At 39.1% G+C, this 20,706-nt stretch overlaps 1 protein-coding gene across 12 annotated transcripts in view; it reads right to left on the reverse strand.

Moving 5' to 3' along the window:
* Positions 1 to 20,706, reverse strand: part of ZBTB20 (zinc finger and BTB domain containing 20) — a 452,132-nt gene that overhangs the window by 190,204 nt on the left and 241,222 nt on the right. For 11 of the 12 annotated variants that reach the window (XM_082751625.1, XM_082751617.1, XM_082751629.1 and 8 more), the window contains one exon: positions 16,404 to 16,486. The exons of the other annotated variant lie outside the window; for it this stretch is intronic. The gene's annotated coding sequence lies outside the window, so the exon portion shown is untranslated. The remainder of the gene's footprint in view (positions 1 to 16,403; positions 16,487 to 20,706) is intronic. 12 annotated transcript variants of the gene reach the window in all.

Here is a 20,706-nt window from a genome sequence, read left to right on the forward strand (position 1 = left end):
AGGAAAGTGTCACGATATGTTAAATGGATATTCAAATACTCTAGGTCCCAGTTTTCAGCTACTTGCACATCATATGCCTTCACGTAAAGCTGGATGCTAGGCAGAGACCAAAAATAAAGGGCGAATGTCTTTTTTTCACTCGTGTGGTGTTGTTCACTGCAGTGACTCAGTGAAACATAAGATCCAGTGCATGCAGATTATGAAAAAATATAAATATTTAATTAATTAAATCTGTCCAGAAATGGATTTGAATTCAGAGCGATCTCTGAAATTCAGGAGAGAACACCTACAGCATGGTTGTATATAGATATTCCCAAGAGAAAATGAGGTTAAGTAACAGAACTGTATGGAGAAGAGGTTAATTTGGGTCAAAAATGAAGGGAGATTGAGAAACAGATTTATGGTGAAACTTTCAAAGGCAGAAGCAATAATTGCACCCGCAAAAGGCATGTGCATCATTGCTACAAACAAAAACACATGCTTGGACTCTCTACAGGCAATCTGGCATCTGTTTCCCATTCCCTCCCTCCTCCTGACCCTAAGACCTCTTTCTCTGGAATTTTGTTCCATGAATATTCCATAATGCTCCACTCTGCTCCTATTTTCATGAAAAGTCAGTGAAAACGCATTAGCTAATAAATGGAAGTTCACAGCATTACTGTCAATCAGTGGTTGGTTTCCATGAGAATGGAGAGACCTCAACAGAGAAAAACAGTGAGGTACAGGCACAAGTGATATTCAGGCTACATATGTTATGCGTACGGACCACTTTGAAACTACTGAACTAACTGGTTTGGCATTTGATTTATGACCAGACTCTCTAGGGTATCTATAAAATAAGCCAAATTTAAACAACATTCATTTGGGTCATTTTGCAATGAGGCAGAAACAAAATATATTATTGGATATGTTAGAAATACTGTAATTCATTCTCATTCTTCCTTTCCTTATTTCTATATGATCAAAACCACCATTAAAAAAGAGAAAAACTGAAGGATTTTTTTTAAATTTCATGTCCCCAGGTCTCAAACAAAGTATAACAATTTCAATCCTAAAATAGTTAGTGAGAGAAAATAGTAACTGATAACGTGGATTATAAAACGAAACAATCTCCATATTATTGATAAGAGCATGCCACTATTCTTGAAATTAATGCAGTCTGTTTACAATGAACAGGCTAGGAGAGTATACCCCATGATGCAAGGAGTATACTCTGTGATGTAGATTGTTACAAAGTCTACTGATTCCCAAAAGCACCTTTACCTTCTATTATTTTTACTCAAAGTTTCTTGCATCTTCTCTATAACTAAGCAAAGTAAACCGTGCAGGAATTAAAAAATAAAAATCCCTCATAGTTATTCCCATTTTTTTTAAATATTTTTTTAGGGAATACCAAAACCAGAAATGCTGCAAAAGGTAGTTTTGTAAACTTTATATTAAAAAAGACTTGGTTTTAAAACATACCCAAGTTTGAGACTATTCAGATAAAAGCTGGTTTTATTTCTGATTAAACTTATGGAGAGCGAGTTTATGGCTGGGGGGAGAGAAATAGGGGCAAAAGAAAAAAAGCACCACCAAACCAAAAACTAGCTGACAGATGCAGTAAAAAAAAAATAATTAAATAAAAAACCAAACAACTAATTCCATACAACTGCTTCAGTGTGACCAATCTCAAGAAGAACAAACAAGTGCTGCAGGGCAGATTGTCTGAACAGTGGATGGAAAAACAGGATGAGAACTCGGGGAGAGGACATCACTGGATTAAGCCTGCATGAACTGACATCACTTGGTCTCTCACAGACCCACCAAGTTATAACAAGCATATATGAAATGTCATTTATATGCCTTCTCCTAAATCCCCACTTTTTTTTTTTTTTCCCTGCTCTTTTCATGCAAGAATCTCTCTGAATATATCTACCTAATAAAAAAATTCTCTTCTTTTCCTCAATGAAAGTCTCAAAAGTTTCTGGGACAGACCGATTTCTAAGGTAAATGAGAATCGCACTCTAGCCACGTAGCAGGATAATTTTATCCCCCTTGGGATGCTCTCCTTTTGCCTGTGTAAGGTCAGCCTTTGAAGCCCACTCACAGAGCCCTACAATATGTTGAAAGAGCTCTTTAATTAGGCAGCCACCAAGATGAATGTGATACTTTGCTTCCATATGGAGAGTTGGGTACGCCCCGTAGGAAGCCGAAGGACCCAGTTACAATACAGCTGTAACTCAAAGGCAATTCTGTTTCGTAGTATGCAGGAAAACCACAGTTTAAGAAGGTTGTTAAAATGCTGCAGAAGGATGGAGGCCCTGCACAACCATATTACATGTCAGAACAAACAGGCCAACCTCAGTCAAGGCTTCACCCTCTCTGTATCTCAGTTTCCCCATATGGCAGGCTGGAAGAGTCATGTTTTTCCACTTCACAGGGATGTAGCCTTGGGAATTATCTGCTTAATATCCAGATTAAAGAAAAAAAGCCTGGGAATGGCAAACTGTGGTGGTGCTGAGTGAGCGGGCCTGCTGCTGTAATGTGGCTGTCGACAGCCGGCAGTGGGTAGCACGGACCTCGTGGAAGATCCCTCCTGTCAATTTTAAGTTACATGCACTTCTGTGCCTGTTCTGGAGGCCCCTGGAGATTAAATACTGCTGAGTGCTATTGCACGGTTTCCTTCAGAGAATGAAAAATATACTCTTTTAGCAGTTTTATTCCTTTATCAATTACTACTTTAAGAGACTTGTACTGTATTATTTTATATTGGCCACTTGTAAAAATAATTTATTCCCTGAAGAGTTTTATTCCTTTAACATTTCAAATTCCTGTTCAATGTTTACCATGTGACTGTTTTTGACAGACACTCAATGGAATACTTCATTAAAGGAAATAATACAATGACAGACTTTTTCGTAGGTACACTTTGACCATGTTTTACACTAAAAGACCTGGAGAGGATTTCTAGTAATGGAGAAGGTCTAATAATTTTTTTTTTTCTGTTTGCAGGTTTATTTGCATTAGTGCATTTTCATCATAGAAAATAATAATAATAAAAAGGGATCTGGTCCAAGTAAAGTGCCAGGCCTATCTATTGAGGACCAAAACCACTTTCCTCCCTTCTTCTGGACAAATCACATTTTCTTAAGCTTGCTCCTACCAAGGGCTGTATAGAAGGCAACTTAGTTCTCTCTGTAAGTAGCTCAAACCACGATGCAAATAGCTGTCATGATGAGAAAGATGTCTAAGTGGGTTGGAAGGACATCCTTACTTTGGATTTGGGAACAAGGGATCCTGGATGAAGGAACCCAGCTCACATCCAGCCTGTGATATCACAGAACTGGGTGACATCACTGTGCATGCCTCAGCTGTCATACACAGCCCAGAATCGATGAAGGATGAAGCCATCTGGGATGAAGCTTATCTAGGGATGAACAGAAGACTGAACAGGACATGCAGCAAAGCAAAGCTGCCATGCGAGCGCTGCTGAAAGACAGCTAAGCTTTCGTGGCGACAGGCCTACACAGACTGATAAAGCCTTTACAGCTCAACAGAAGATCCTGGTTTCATTGCCAGTTCATAATTCAGATCAGACGATGAAGGATTTGCTGAGATTTACAAACCCCTTTAATGAAGGTGGGCCCAGCTCAGAGTAACCCTGGAGCTGTTAAAATGATACCGTGCAGTACTGAAGGTTTTGTACAGCTTCAGCACAAACCCTGGAGGCTATAGAGACTCACCTGAGTTTTGCTTTAGGCTACTAAGTTCAAAAAAACTTTGGCAGAAAGGGTTGGCAAAAGAAAACTCCTAGCTGCCACCTTTCATCAGCCATTCCCAAAGCAGTCTAGACTACAGGGGGATTTGATAATTTATGATGGCACATCTACTACAAGGAGGAGGAATGCTTTCTTCAAGATCTTGTAGCATACCAGTGGCAGAGCAGGGACAGAACTCAGGTTACTTGTGGTCTAGCCCACCATCCTTCCCACCAGGCACAATGCCTGAGGAAAATGCTTCTCCTGGATACTGCAAATTAGCTGTGCAAAGTTTTGGACAGCTCTGTTCAGCAGCTGGAGACACACCATGCCCCCCCCCAAGCCAGAGACACACCATGTTCCCCCTCACCCCCCCCAGCACCTCCCTTCAGCTCAGTCACATAAGTTTATTCACTGGATCTGGATGAAAAGAAGTGCTTTACTGACTGGAATGACTTGTGTCAATCTTTAGCCCTTTAAAGCACTGACTAATTTTAGTCTTTCTGTGGTTATATGCATTTGTAAACTATTAAAACAGTCTCCCCGGTACATGGAAAACATATGGTTTCAACAATGTTATTCCTTCATGAAGGCCTGTTTCTTCCAAGTTTCCTTTAGTTGTACACTAAGCCTGTTTGTTGTTCAGAATGCTTATTTTTATAACTATTTCTCCCCCTTTCCACAGTTATTTACTTAAATGATATATATGTACGTGTGTGTGTATATATATATATTAAAAACACATACATTTACTGATTGAAGATGTAACTACACAGTGCTTGTCAGAAAAAGAGTATAAAAACTGCTTGTCCCCAGGAACACATACCCTCTCACAGCTGGTGCACTGCAAGTTTGCAGAAAGCAAATGCTGCTTGTTGTGTGTTTTTTCTTTCTTACACGCTCAGTTAATACATTAAGAAACAAGAAAGCCAGCCGAGACTGACCTCCATATAAATTCAAAATGAATCCCTGCATTTTATTGAGCCAACACTCTACTATTGAATATCCATTGTTTCCCCACCACTCCCAAAATACGAAACCATAACTGTTCTCAGTTTTAATTTTTTTTTCTTTTTCCGTGACTATTTTCTGTGTCAGAATGGCTTCACTGTAACCACCATTTCTGGCTAGCTCTTCGGTCAACCTGAACTTGCTGAAGAGCCTTCCTCTTGGAATTGAACTCAGCGGTCTTGCATTATTCCAAGCTCAAGCAATTTTGTGAACTTGAAGGAAGCTGTGTTTTTCTCTGTTATCTTGCTTGGCAATGCAGACCGCTGTTGGGTAACAGTTAATCTTAACCTTATTTTTACACTTGATGGTTGAAATGGGAGAAGTGGAGAAGACAAGACCAGGCTGGTAACTGGGAAACAGTCATTCTTGACCATCTCGTGGAACAAGGTGCAAATTCCATCAGGCTTCAGAGAAAAAAAAAAAAAAGTCAGCAAGAAACAATTTTCTCAGCAGAGAACTAGGTTACGATAAACATTGCTCATTCAGGTCTGAAAAACTACGAGACTAAATCTAACACCTGGAATGCCTAAAAGAGAACAAAAGAATATTGCTTATATCACAGCAGAAAGGTTGCTTTAAAGAAATTCAGACCTGTGTCTCCAGCAAGCATGCTAGACCTACATTCACTGAATTAGGGGAAAAAAAATTAGATAAGTGAGTAAACAGGACAGATCAGAAGAAGTTAATAGCCTAGAAACAGATTTGGAAAAGGCATGGTGACTCTAGCAAAACAGCATGGAAAACCTTGCAGGTTGGGTACCATATCGCATTGCTGGAAGAGGAAAAGCAGAAGCAGGATGAGGAAAAGCAAAAGCCAAACAAGACTGTAAATTCATGACAGATACTAGCTGCATTGCCTAATGAACTTTTGAGACGTGCTCAAATACTGTGACTGCAGAACAATAATCTGCAAAATAGAAATGAACATTTTTCTTTTCAGCCATGTTTTTGTCCTTGCAATTTACAGATTTCCTTGCAATTTAATCTAATTTATTTAGATTTAAAGCAAAAAAAAAAAAAAAATCTGAGTGAATTTATGCTATCAAGATTGGAAACTCACTGCTGTGTATGCATCTTTTTTGTATATCAAGATATAAAATGTTGCTCCTGCAAAAGTCTGGATGCAACTAAGAGGTCAGAAGGAAATATCCACAGAATCAAAATGAACAAACTACAAGATTCACTGCTCCAGCAGTCTGTCCAAGTAGCATGGTTTTACCCACTAAGTAATATAAGCCATAGAATTTCACTTGGTTATGTCTGCATTCAATTCATAGGGTCAGAGACTTACTTGAATTGTGAGAAAGAGAAAAAAAAAAAAAAAAAACAAAAAAAAAACAGAAAAGAGATCAAGGAAATGTGTACTAGACCGGGCATGGCAGAATAACTGTGAGTTAAGCAGATGTAATGAAGGCAGAGGACCACTTGAAAAAATAGATGTCTGCACAGTGAGTGGAGGTACTTGCAAAAGACCTGATAAATCTGCAACACAAATACAATGAAGAAGCACTAGGACAGCAAGGGATTAAGGAATGATAAAGATGAATTCCCTCTATACCTCAAAGTGACCTAAAAATACAGTATCTGCAATACAGTAGCTGCTAGGTGAGCACACCGGAACTGCAATGCCTGAATTTTGACCTCTGGGTCTGATGTAAAATTAAGTTTCAAAAAGACAGAAAGGAAAAATGAGCTCAGCATTCAGATGGGGCTCTGACGAAGGGCTCTTTGCTTTATTTGTCCATTCAGATTTTTGCCACTCCTGCTGGAACAGTGTGAAGGACAATCACTTAAAGTGCAATGAAATGAGTGCCTGAATGTGAACAGATCCAAAGACAAGATCCATCATGCCCCGACAAACTGTAATGCCAGAACCCTCCACCATCATCACTCTGTCCGGAAACTGCCCTCAAATATTTGAAACATTCCTGGAATTAACAAATAAGTGCTGATTTGGCCTAGCTCCTTGCTTCCTGATATCTCCGGCTGGCACTGACTTACAATGGATGGTATTGTTATGCTGGAGGAATTCTTTTGCTTTTCTTCTTGAATTTCCCAGTGCCAGCAAGAGGAAGACTGACTCATTTCAACTAAAGTGACTCTTGAATCAAAGACCTGAGTAATTTAGAGGAAGTTTTTTTGTTGTTACATGCTTAGTTCATCATATCATTCATAGCTTAGATTTTTAAGCTTCTAAAGATACAATCAAGCAGACACAACCATTTCTGTTATACTCAGGTACACATTATTTTTATACTGAAAAGTTGGACATACAGGAACAGTAATGGTGTAGCCTCCTCTAACCTCTCCATCAAAGCCTTTCTATGCTATCTGGAAAGAGCTGCATAGCACAGTATGTTTAACTTCTTAGAAAACGACAATAAGAAAGTAAAAATGACAAAAAATATTTGTCAGTTCCCAAGTCATTGAAGCTGCAGTGCTCAGAATTTGCTTTATGCAATATACATAAATGTCAGGTCACAATGCAAAAACTGGAAAAGGAAAATAGAATACTTTCTCCTGTTGTGCTTTGGTCCCATAAAAAGGCCATAACTCATCACTTAACTGGTGAATGCTTGCTGAACTAAACAGAATAATGCATTTCAAACATCTTTTTAATGAATAAAACTCAATGTAATACTACTAATATCTCCTATGCTTTTTAAAGCTCAGAGATATTGAGCTGTTTCAGGTGAAGTTCATCAGAATGTCTATAGACCATATATCTATATATTTATTCACCCATTTTCACAACTAGCTTCCATTTGCAAGGATCCTTCCAATTATTAATCAAGGCTCACAATGGTTCATTCAGATGGGAAAACAGTGGAAAACCAGTGATGTGATCTACTTAAGAACATAATAAGAAATCACTGTCAGAGACAGTACTGTTAGAAATTTGTATCACTGGAAATCTTCCTTGTGTTTAAAACATGTTTTCATTATCATAGAAAGCGCTGGTTCAGAACACTCATGTTTCTTTAAGACAAATAAAGTGCTGGTCCTACTGTTCAAAAGTGTCTAGAAAGATTGAATTTGCATGAAAGGCATGTAACATGCATGGCCCTTTTGCAGAAAAGAAGGAACGACTGCTATGGGTATTTAAATTATGCTCAAGGCTTAGCCCCCAGGCCATTAGAACCGCAGCAGCTAAATGCCAGTGCTTCCCTTGGATGCATGTAGGCACACTTGTATATTTTTACATATTTATACAAAAACTATGCATACCATACATCTATATGTATTTGAACACACACAATATGAAGTGACTAATGTATGATTATTTGGCGGCACTGGTAGGAGCACTACATGCCTGGGCTCCATGAGCAAGCTCAACTCATTCTCTACTGGCCTTAGCAAAGAGCAGCTGCAAAGCATGAAAGTGGCACTCCTGCCATCTCAGCAGGAAGACTGGCAGCTACATTCCCTCTTCTCACATTAATCTCCTAACAGCCCCATACAGTGATCTAAAAGGGTTTCTTTTCCATCACTGGGCTAGGCAGTTCAAGTTGAGCCTGAAGTATACTGAAGAGTTCAAGCAGGAAGGATCCGTGTGTAGGTAAGAGGCACAACTAGAGATTGAGACTCTGCGTTCTCAACTAGTATCTTCATGTGACCTGCTAACCATGTCACAGGACAAGATGACAATAATTATTCGCTGCACCTTGGAGACTGAAAGGCTTGCTGCATATGCATACATATATTCAGGTATGTATATAAGGTCTCCTGAATAGCACATGGTAATACATGGGGATAGATGGTCCATTTAACCCAGTCCTCTGACTCTAATGGAGGCCAAGAGCATGCATCTAGAAGGAATGGTATAAAAAGATATAAAAAGAAAGCAAACCTCTTGTGATATCTTCCCAGGATATCCTCTTTCCCATCAGTGATTTTAAAAAGTTTGTGGACTCATATATAGTTTGTGGACTCATAATGTATACTCATTATACCTGCAGGTGGGGTTAAACTAGGCTAGTAAAACTAGTAAGCCAAAACATAAGTATCACTAAGTGGAAACAAAACACAAGCCCAGCTGTAAACATATAGCAATATTCTATTTAAAAACTGCTTTGTGAACTGTGAATACCTAACTGAACTGTTTCTTTTAGACAATACTTTTTCTTTTTGCTACAGCTAGCCCCAGTGTCAGTCTGAAAGGGGCTGTATAACCAGCCAGCAGAGTACAGTGCAACATGGATAATCAAACCTAGATCTCAAAAGCAGAATAGCATCATGGTGCACCTGAACAAATAAACACTTTGAGAAAGCAGTGCTTATGAACTTGGGTAGCGTGCCATGCTATCAGACCTATGCTGCTTCTTTTTTTTAGAGGTGGTTTGTTCACTGCAGACTTACATTCACTGTACTATGCTGAACTGCACAGCATACACTTAGTGACTGGTTTTCTCCTCTGTCCTGGACTAACTTGCCCCGTAAAAGGACCACACTGGTAGTACAATACCTAATGACAACATCCATATGAATTACTGCAGCCTAGTATCTTTTGTTTAAATGCTTTCTGTGATACCAAGGTGCCTTTAAAGAGAAATTTGTCCCATCATAAGAGGTCTACCCAAGCAGAATAAATCACCCTCTGATAGGGTCCATTTATCTTCAGTTATTTTAGAGAAAAAAAAATAAAATTCTGACTTTCAAGTTTCCAAGGTTAAGCAGGATTTTTTTACACATAGCTGAGACTTGGACCATCAAATAGGAATGATCTGGACTCAAATGCTGGATTCCAGCACGTCAAGACTTGGAGGAAGTTGAAACCCAAGCTCACACCAAACTTCACAGTCTTCTTCTGTAAGCATATACTTCTGTTTCACTGCAGGAGAGGTGTGTGGTGGGAATTCCTCTAATACTTTTCTGCTGTAAACTGGCACTCCTTTCGTCCTCCTCATCAGATAGCATTCCCAATACACAGATGGGAAGAATAAAACATTCAAGATCCCTTCCTCTCCATCTACAAAAGGGATTTATTTATGGATCCCATTAAAATTAGCAGAAGTATTATGAAGAAATCTGTACTAAGAAGAGAATATGGCTCTGAGTTTCAAAAACTCAAACATCATTTCCAAAAGCTCAAACATCTGGGCACACCTATCACAAAGAAACAAAGAAATAAGGAATGTAGCACAGCTTATTTTCCCAACAAGAGGACATCTAGTCCGATAAACTCAAGTTGTCTTGATCCAGAAGCAGAAACAATTTCAAATTAAGCATTTATGAGTTTTTGCTTTCACTTATAATTTATTTGGATATTGAAAAAAAAAAAAAAAAAAAAAAAACAACTAGAAAAATTGACAGATCCTCATACATTTCTGTATGAGCAATCCAGTTCAAACAGTTTCTGTAAAGCAATCCAGTTCTAACCGTTGTTTTAAACACAAAAGAAATCAATGTTATTCCCACCAGCAGAGATGGATCATGATGCTACTCTTCAGTCAGTTCAACCTCTGCTGTACCCAGAAGGAAGGTACAGAGAGGATTTCTAAGCATACATTCCTGTTTTTCTCATTCCACATTGAGAAATGGAAAGGACATGTGCATATGTTACTTCCCATGCATCAGAAGGTGCTGCATGTAGGGTGCTGCAGTGAACTGCCTGCCTACAGGGAAGCCTTAGAAAAGCTTTTAACAGATTCCTGCAAGAAGAATTAAATAGTTCATCAGAGAACAGATGTGAGGGGAAAGAGCATTCATTCTTCCATATCCTGCACCTGTTCTGGCCTCATATAACCAGACGATTACAGCATTCCTGTCTTTTATCATTCTCAGAAGGGGAAGGAGTTTAAACTGCACATACCTCAAACCCTAATTTAACCAAATAAAATACCACTCAACCCTGTCAAATGCTTTATATGCATTCTTAAGCAAATGACGTAGGTTCTTCTTGAGTGAGGTATCCTATTTATTTTCACTGTAGACTGAACTGAAATCCTGCAAGTCTTTGCGCATGAGACAAGGAAAAGAAGAAAAAGTACTGCAGTGTGCTTGCCACATTCCAAATTGTTGGGTAAATATAATTTTCTCTTTCAAGTCCGTTTTGCAGTATCAACAGTGAAGTTTTATGCATTTCTGTTGTAAGTTAGTGAATAACGTTCTCGTCTTATTCCAAAAGTATTTTTTTTTAAGTAAGTGATAAGATTTTTGTGCAGTTTCTTTAAAAATGTAAAACTCTGATTACAAAAACATGTACACACATACTTAGCTTACATCTGGTTAGCTATTCCCCTGAATTTTTAGCTTTACAGGACTACTCTCACACTTAAAATTTAGTAAGTAGTGGTAAGTATTCACAAGAGCAAGAACTATGTTTATAAGGTCCTTTATAAATTTTTCAGGTGAAGAAACCTATAAAAATTCAAGATACTATTACCAGTTTTTATATTACTGTCACTGTTCTTAAAAATATAACAAGTATATAAAGTAAAATATGTATGTAGTGTAAATATTGCAATATTTACAAATGCAGTTCCCAGTAGAAACGAGATATCCCCAAATCAGTGACATTCTCAAATTCAGTAAGAAATAAATCTCTTTTCTGAGCCTTTATGTATTACAAATTGCAGTACCCATCGTATTATTTTCATAATTCCTATCAATAGCTTTCACTTTTGTCACTAGTTTTGACATCAAAACTGAACTATTGACCAGAGAATTTAATTTGTTTTATATCTTTCAAACAGGAGAATAGAGTCTCTCCAGTAGTACTCAGTTCAGAAGCACATGCATGTGCAGCCCAGAGCAGGGCACACGGACATTACTGGAAGCATTCCCATGTAGCTAAATGGTCTTCGATGCAGGTTTATTGGGAAAGTTCCTGAAGCTGTAAGAATAATTGCACTGAAGCCAGAGGAAGCTCTGGGCGTGGATAGGACAACTTGGAAATATTCTAAACAGACTGAACATCTCTTGCTGACACCGTAATTTGGATTTCTAAATGAGAAATTTCTTCCTCTGCTTTTCATGCAGTAATATCTTCATTTTGTCCTGACTTTCAGCAATCTGCTCACATGCTTGGTCAAGACCATGAACATAAAAATCCGATGTTGAATCCTGAAGCACTATTCACTTCTTAACTTGGACAAAACTCCCTCTGAAATCAATAAGAGTATGTGCAAAAAAAGCAGCTGAGAATTTATCTAACTAGAATAACAGATGACGCATGATGACATGTCCTGTGACATTCTGCCCAGACTGGGAGAACTGACATGCAACAGGATTTTTTCCATGAGCCACCAAATGCCCTTTGAACTCTGCTTAGGAGGTTCCTTAGGCCTTTCACCAGAATTCAAAACAGTTGAAAAGTCCATTGCCAAAAATGCAGACACCTTACAGCACTTCACTTTTAAATCCCTTCTCAGAAAGACATCTATGTACTTAAACTGCTCTCATCACTGCGCTAAGTGCTTTGCCCTGTAAAAAAAAAAAAAAAAAAAAAAAAAAAAAGCAATCTGTCATTATAGATGCTGTTCTAAGCACCCATGAGAAGCAGTAAGACTAACCTAAAACTGGAGTGGATTACTATAACCTTATGCACAAGCAGCAGAAAATCATATTTACAAAAAATAATTCAGTCTTGTTATATAGTCAGCTGTTACTGGATGAATGGATTAATATACACTGAAAATTAGATGGTTTCAGTGTCCAGCCCAGAACGGAAGATACATGAAGTGGTACTAATGCTTATGCACAGGAAGTAAAAAGACACACTTAGATCAGCATAGTTCTACACAAGGTCCATCATGTCAAACATAATAGACTCTCCTAACTAAGGGTCAAGAAGACCTGCCTTCAAGGAAAGCTAGTTGAATGGCACTCATCTCCAGAAACCCAAAGTACAGTTTCGAAAATGAGAGAGGTATCTAATCTGTACAAGGAAAGGTCCTGAAGTAAACAACAACAAAAAAATCTATGTACAGCCATATTTGTCTATATGAGAATTAAGATATATTAGGCTATGGAAAAGAGTTTCTGGGAACAAAGTGTCTCTAAACTGAGAGACAAATTCTCTTGAATAAGATAATAGGGTTTCCACTCTTTGTCTCTTTTTGGAAACTTTCCTGTACACAGTTAAAAGCAAATCTGCCAGAAGCTGGAAGCTCTGCTACTAACAGAAAAATTCCATGCAGCAAAAAAGTAAAATGTATTTTGCTCTAATATCATGTCCAGCAAGCCAAACAAGGTTTCTTTGCTTACATGGAAATCAGCATCTTCTGCATCATAATCTAGAACCCTAAGTCATTGTTTGCCATGATACTACACACATTTATATGTGCAGCTGTGATCTCCCTGCCTAGCAGACAATGCAATGAGAGGAGGACCAAATAAATCAATACACATAACACAAAACTATTATTCCTGTCCTCAGATACCAGGCTCATGGTTCTGCATGCGACCTTCTGAAAAGACAAGCATTCCTGACAGAAAATACAGCTTACCACATAAATCCTAATGCTTTGAACACAATGCTAGAATAAAAAGCTCACACTACTTTTCAGGTAAGGGCTACCCTAACTTCCTCCTTTACACAAGCAGGAATAGTCTTGGAGGGTAGTCCCAAGCACCATCGTACTTCAGACCCTACCAAATAACAGCAACAAAATACTAGAGAGCTTGAGAATGTTCCCCAGCAAACAAAAAGAAGAAACAGCAAGTGACTACCAGCTCTCCTGATCCCTAGTACAGAGCCTTAATCCAGGAAAACCTTCTGACTTTCATGCCGAGGCTGAAAATACCGTTGCAACTTTTGGATAAATACAGGATTTGTATGATGATGGTGGTGGATCTTGACTTTGCAGGTCCTTAACACAATATTTAGAGCAAAACCGTCCAAATAGCCTCCTTCTGAACATCTGCCCATTTAGCATGCAATCCTGCAGTGCTTACAGTGTATATTCACAAGCCATGGCATGAAAAGACCCCAACCACCAGGCAGAAGGCTCACTGAGCACAAGCAAAATCCATTTTTCGGAAAGGCAGGCCCCACTGGACCAGGCTTGGTTCACAGCATCTTTCTTCCCTGGGTGAGAAGCCCTTCACCTCCATTTTAAGCAACACAGAGCAACCAGGAGCCTATTCTGCCTTCTGCAACATGGCAGCACGCGACATTTTGAGTATTTGCTCTTCTCTCCACTGAAGATTGTACCTGCCCATGCAGCAGATGAGGAGCTGAGAGCTCAAGGCTCGTTTCAGCAGTGACCCTCAGAAGACATTCGTTTGATTTATGCGCTGTGTCACCCCCTTGGTCTGACGAGAGCCCCCCCCCAGCTCCCCTCCCTCTCCTCTCCTTTAATCTCCGCATGCTGTTATGCGAAAGGTGCCAACTTGAGAACAGACAGTTCTGAAAAGAAGGCAATTAAAAAAAAAAAAGCGCCGTACTTTAGAAATTTAAACAACAAGCCCTGTGATCAAAATAATTCATAAAGGGAAGGATTTTATGAAGTCATTTCACGAGCACACAATGCTTTTTTTTTTGCTTTGTTTTTTAAATAAATCCGTCAGTACACATGCCAAGGCAACACATCTGAATACAATATCAGCAGACACACCCTGAATCCCTGCGCCTGTGCTCTCCCAAGTTACAGCAAAAGCTAAAAGCTGGGCTTTTTGCCTACATCTTAACCATTATCAATTTCTTTCTTTAGTTTGGATGTGTTAGTTAAAACCCTTTTTTCCCCTCTTTCCTTCTCTGTCCTCCTTTACAAGTGCTCCTTTCCTGCTCCCTTCACACAGAGAAAAAACATTATTTGAAAAATGGATTTTTCCCTTACTGACGGTAAGTGTGTCTGTTTAAAAAAAAAAAGAAAAAACACACAACAAAAACCACACAACACATAAAGAGATCTAACTTATAATGAATCCCTCTGGCATAAGGAAGCCTGTTCTAATCTCTCTTTATCGGGTTTGAGTGATAGTTTTGCTCAACGAGTATTGACAGGGCCGTCCTGTTTCTCAGGCTTTCATTTTCCCTGAGTTGGAAAAAGGATACAGTGCATTTTCACATTCTCCAAGTCTGCAGTTGTTTTTATATAAGAAGCAATTTGCTTGGGTCACATCAGGTCAAATGGGAAGCCTGCCCAGCTCTTGGTTTTAAAGGAAAAACATACAGAAAGACACAAAAACACAGCAGTTTCCTTCATTAAATTCCACTCTACCTGCCATGGGCTTGCAGCCACAATGGAATTTCCCACCCTGGCTGACCATAGCTAAACTTTTATTTTTAGTTTTTTTTTTTTTTTTTTTCCTTTAAATAAAAAGCCTTATTAGTTTTCTTTAAAGTGAACTTTGAGGTAAGGGTTATTAAAGTCAATGTAATTGTCCATTTTTTAAAGAATATATAAATTAATAAAAGCCTACACAGAAGCAGGGCCAAATGCTGAAGTCCTTATTGTAGTCCAGACTCTGATCCATGTTACAATGCTGTAAGTCAAAAGTAACTCTTCCAAAGTTGCTGGAGTTGTGCCTGGGTAAAAGATCAGAATCTTGCCTCAGTTTTTTAACTCATTTCTCACTTAGGGAAAACCTCAACTGACTCCAGGGAGAGTTTGCCCAAGCTAAGCCTGCCTGTGCAGCACAGTGTGAAGCCTCTCTCTGCAATGCACTCGGCGTTCTGCTCAGCCCTTTCAAACTAGCAGTAGCTTCAACACCTGAAAAGAGTAGCACCCAAATAAGTCTCTTTGTTACTAGTCAGCAATTGCAAAGGTTAATGGTAGCAGGAAATCTTACTCCCAAGCAAAAGGAACGCATCCACAATTGCTCCCCAGACTCCAAAACAATCACTGAAACCTGAGGTGAAATCCTACCCTGAACTGCAAGAAGATGATGCTGAGGGAGTGACTCAGCGTGTACATTTTTAAGAACAATAGATCATGAAGATGCTTCATTGATTGCAATATAGCCCTAAGGAGAATCAAACATAGCTGTTTGCTTTGCTTTGACTGTGATTTTATTGTACACACATGTAATGAAGGGAAAAAAAAAAAAAAAAAAGAGAGAGAGAAAAGAAAAAAAGGAGGGATACAACCTGAACCACAGGTGAGACAAAGTTTCTTTTAAGAAGCTGAAAGGTGTCTAATTCAAATTCAGATTCATATAACTAAAGCATTTGTACCTGGACTCTCTCTGCTGAACACTCAGCTAATCCCAGTGTGCTGTTACTAGTTTGCATTTAACAGCAAACACTGTAATTAAGTTTGCAGAACAGTTTCCATTCAGACTGCTTGCCCATAACTTTCTGCAAAGTCCTTTTTATCTGGCTGAAAGATTGGCCTCAACTGAATGATGCAAAATATAAGGCAAATTGAGGGCAGGTGGACAGAGAGTGGTGGAGAACACGCTCAGCCTCGCATTACCAGCGGGTGGCCCCCTCCCTTTCTCACAATGTCCTCCACCCTGAAAAGTCTTTCAGCCTTTTCTACAATAAAGTCAAAAAAGAGAGAGAGAGGAAAAAAAAAAAAAAAAAAAAGAACAGTTGGCTCAATGCCCCTGTATCCTCTGTTTTCCAGACGCTCATGTATGAAACAATGGCAGTTTTGCCTGAATTGGGGCTAAGGACTGCTGGACTTGCCCTTTGAAAAAAAAATTTTGGACTTACTATCGAGACTTTCATCCAGAGATCATAAAGTGCTTTGCGCCACTTACCACACTGGGCAGACCTTTGAAGCAGTTTGAGCTGTGTGATAGCAGAGTCACTTCGTCCCTTGCAGTGTCCTTTCTCCAGCAGTCTAAGAAACAAACGATATTTTAAAAATCTCACATACTCCATTCAGTTTCAAAGGCTGGCTAGTAGGAAACTGCTAAGTTCTCTTCATTTTATTTTCCTATGGTCAAATGCTTCTTTTCTTGTATTCTGTCTGCTCTCTCTGGTGTCTGTTTTTCTAGTTGATTCATCTATTATCCCTCTTTATATAATCAAATTTCTCTAGTCAGGCTGTCATTGTGCTCTGGCCTTATTGTACTCTGTCACCTCCAACTTCTTTCCTTCAGAAACTCCACACCCCAACTCCTCTTTAAAGTTGCTTGCTGAAGCATTTGCTCTTTCAGCATCGCAATACGTTTATAAACTGGAGATTAGTTCACTTTGTCTGGCTTCCAAAGCCGTTTGCTGCTTGAGACCATTTCATGAGCTTGTCTATTCATGTGGATAAACAAAAAAAAAATCCTCAACTATAATGTGAATTAGGAAGAGGAAACAGCAGTTGCATGGAACAAATATCAGTGAGGGTGAAATTAGTAACAGTCACAGTTTTTATCAGTGCTGTCTCTGAACTATTCTACTCTGACCCACCTTTAGATAGACAGCAGGATTTCACAAGTTAAAAGGACGATATTCCTTTTTAGTAGTACTGAGTGACCTACCATAACATTTTGCTAGTGACTTCAGCATTTCTATACTGAACAGTCCCTAGACTCACAAACTTCTGTCTAGATGATTAATCTGAATATTCCGCAGTTCCCCAGAGCGGTCCATTATTTTCCACAAAGCCTTTAAAACTTTCTACTAGAGTTAGGTTTTTGAAGTGACGTCTGGCTAACAGATGTGCTTATTCTGGAACTTTTAGATATCTTTCCTCAAAACAAGAGCCTTTTCACAATTTAAATTCAAGTCAATGACAAAACTCCTACTGATTTAAAAAGATATGCCAAACTCTTGTTACAGGGTGTGGGGCCCACAGAAGCGTATCAGATGCTTTGTATGTAACATCAGTGTACACAACCAAAGTCCACACTCTGGATGTGTTCAGGTAACCTGTCATCTGACCACCCTGCTTCTTGTGGACTTTGTGGTAGTATATTGAGTAGTAAGCAGGACTACATGCGAAAGAACTTCTTCACGGTAGGGGTGACGGAGCACTGGAACAGGCTGCCCAGGGGGGTTGTGGAGTCTCCTTCTTTGGAGATATTCAAGGCCCATCTGGATGCCTACCTGGTCAGCCTGCTCTAGGGAACCTGCTTTGGCAGGGGGGTTGGACCCAATGATCTCTGGAGGTCCCTTCCAACCTCTACAATTCTGTGTGTGGACTCTGTGTGTGTGTGACTTTAAACACATGAGGCCTAAGTTTCCTTCATACAAGAAGTCATCAGTTAGATATTCATATCACTGACTTGCCGTTGTCCAGTGCCTAAGAAGACAACTGCAATTTATTGTCTGTGGAGCTACTAAGAGTAAAATCTGTTCACTATCTGAGGCAAGTATTTGGATACCTACAGAAGGATTAAAAGGTTATAAATATAAGTGACACATTCTATTTGTTGTCATGAGTGTCCAAAGGAAACACTGTTGTCCTGGAAAATAACATTAGATTTCTAAATCGTGTGGATTACTTGCATTTTAAAAGCATGCCAAAGGAGCTTCTCAACTGGGGAAAGGATGGCTGAAGTTAGGCGTAGCACCACGAGCTGTGTTGAGCAGCAGAAGGCCTACAGGACAGCCTCCTTACCTTGAAGTCACTCAAGATATGCCATTTAAAGTGGAGTAGTGTCATTTCCCCTCCTCTGCAATGCTCCTGAAAACTCTCAGCAGACAGCCAAATTTACACCCTCCTCCCCACTGGTTTTAAAGGCCTTGGGCCTGCAGAAATGCACACCGCCGGAACCCCTCAGGTGTCAGGGAAGCTGGTCTAGATTCACACCCTCAGGATTCAGAAAATTAGATCCTCTCTATGCAGTAATAAATGGCGCAAAGCAGACAGAGGTGAGAACCTGAAATTCTTGCCTATCTTGTGGAAAGCTCTGTGCAGTCAGTGGTTCATTACAGCCTAATGATCTAGCGGAGAGAGGGCTGCCAGACCAGGTTTGCCGGTGACTTCTCAAGGAATTCAGCAGAACTTCCCTGGTCAGGGAAACTTTGCAGCCTTCAACACCACAACTGACTAAATAAATGTCTTATAATTTTATAAATGACAGCAGGAATGACTGTAATTATGCTTATTAGCAGATAAAAATGTCTCTAAAGGATTGGATTGGGGGTGCTTATAAAGCAAAACAGGAAACGGGCTCATGAATGCATCTGTGGCGCATGGTTAATCTAAGCTGAAGCCTTGCATACATTCATTTTCCATGCCAAGCATGATCATCATAAGACTTGATTATATTCTATCAGTTCTACGGGTTAGAGCTTAAACTACTATAGGAAACTGGCTTAAAATGATAATCATGTTAAGATATAGCATGTATTTCCTTGAACACGTGCTTAGGAATTCTGTCTTTTGAGTCCTTCAACCATATTCCTAGAATAAAGCCTTTAAAATGAATTGCTTCATTATTTGTGCTGCTTAGGAGCTTTCTGAAGGCAGACTAGGAAAAGAAACATTTCAAATACAAATTCTCTAAAATCTGCTTGTGCTGCATATATTTTGATTTAAATTCCATATAATAAGTTATTTTTATAGCCCTCAAGAGAGTGGTAAGCACTGGTAAGAGTAAGTAAGATATACTAATCAACCCTACCTCAATGACTTGGATATTTAGGATGAAATCATGGCACCAGAAAGAAGGAAAAAACAAACAACAAAAAAAACCACCACCACATTGACTTCAACTTAGCTTAGATTTCAGCTTTCTTATTTGCTTAAATTGTAGATAATTTAATTTCCAAGGTACCTAATTGCTACAGTAAGTGAGCAGAGGTAAAAGTTCACTAATGATAAGTTAAACACCAACAAAATGAATATTTACCCTCTTAATTCTCTTACGTCAAGATCCTTCCTGTCCTTAAAGCTGTGTGCCACACCTGATCTCTATAGAGCTAAAAGACACTTATTACAGATAAAGAAAGCGATGAGGTAGGGGATTTCCAAAAGCAGCTGAGAGGTTGGAGATCACAAACTCTCTTAAGGGTCCTGCTGTTTTTACTGCACAACTGGGCAGACAGAATGGAGCTTGCAGCTGGGATCCTGGGTGAGTTGCTAGTCTTGGCCTCCGTGGTCCCTGCCAAATCACTTCTCCCCCACCATGAAGGACGGAAATGATTCAGCAGTGCCCTGTGCCAGCACAGCCCTGCTGTGGATCACACATCAACCCTCCTCAACCCTGCAACAGAGTCAAACACGAAGTGCTGAAACTCCAAATTTTTGCTGTCATTATTAGGAGACGTGGATTAAAGGCTTGAAGGTCTACAACGCTCACTGTGCTGAAGGGTAGACAACCAGTGTAGGGCAGGAAGAAACAAGCCCCATACTGGTCTGTAGTAGGGGAGAAAAGTTACCTGCCTAATAGGAATATTTAAAGTTTGTGTTAAAAATAATAATAAAAAAAAATCAGTGCAAAGCTGACATTGTAAGGCAGGTGAGGATATCCAGACTTCTAATTTAAATTTCATCACAATTTAAATACTTGTATTTTTGCTCACATCCCAGAACCTGCCAAGACCATCCTTTTTATTAATTTAATAGTATCATCATTATTTTCCCAACATGTTTAATTCTTGCATCAAAAAGAGCTAGCTGGTTGCTATATTTGAGATGCTAAAGCTGTATGAATTCTCTAGAAATACTCACCATTCATTTAGTCAGAATGGCAAGTTTCAATGAGATTTTCCTTGCTTTAATCGGTTTGAGCTAGCTCTTTGGCATTCTGTTATAAATAATAGAAGCTACACACTGCACTTTTATAACATCATTCATCTAAGGATCTCATAACTTAATTAAGAGGGACACTGTCAGGTTAAAAATCATATATTTTTTATTAAGTAATTTCCTTATCTATGTTACTAATAACATTTTAGGCTATTAAGCTGAAACAAATTCTTAAAATCTAATTTAACATCTACTACTAGCGTGTATATATTATATATACACAGCTGGTTTACTTTCTGAGATATTAAAACAGATGTGCTAGCTTTACTTCTATTTCAAGTTGGTTTCATTTACAGATTTTCATGTGTGAACGATACTCTTTCTTTGGAGTGGTATAAACACTCCAGGAGAACATTTAAATGCAAACA

The sequence above is a fragment of the Aythya marila genome (assembly GCF_965140915.1).
Source record: "Aythya marila genome assembly, chromosome: 1".
NCBI classification, from domain to species: domain Eukaryota; kingdom Metazoa; phylum Chordata; class Aves; order Anseriformes; family Anatidae; genus Aythya; species Aythya marila.